This window comes from Suncus etruscus, chromosome 3, assembly GCF_024139225.1.
Source record: "Suncus etruscus isolate mSunEtr1 chromosome 3, mSunEtr1.pri.cur, whole genome shotgun sequence".
Lineage (NCBI taxonomy): Eukaryota > Metazoa > Chordata > Mammalia > Eulipotyphla > Soricidae > Suncus > Suncus etruscus.
The window spans coordinates 57944773-57945003 of NC_064850.1; positions in this window are offsets into that span (position 1 = coordinate 57944773).

The following is a 231-nucleotide window of genomic DNA, read 5'->3' on the forward strand; positions in this document are numbered from 1 at the left end:
TGCTTTTAATACAATTTAAAGTTGGGGAAAGTGATGTCTATCATCTTTTTTTCCCTAAGAGTTATTTTAGCTATTTGTGGGTATTTACTGTTAAAAATTAATTTCAGTAGTGTTTGATCCACTTCTTTGAAGAATGTCATGGGTATCTTTAGAGGAATTGCAATAATCTGTACAATGCTTTGAAGAGTACTGTCTTTTTAATGTTGTTAATCCTCCCAATCCATGAGCAGT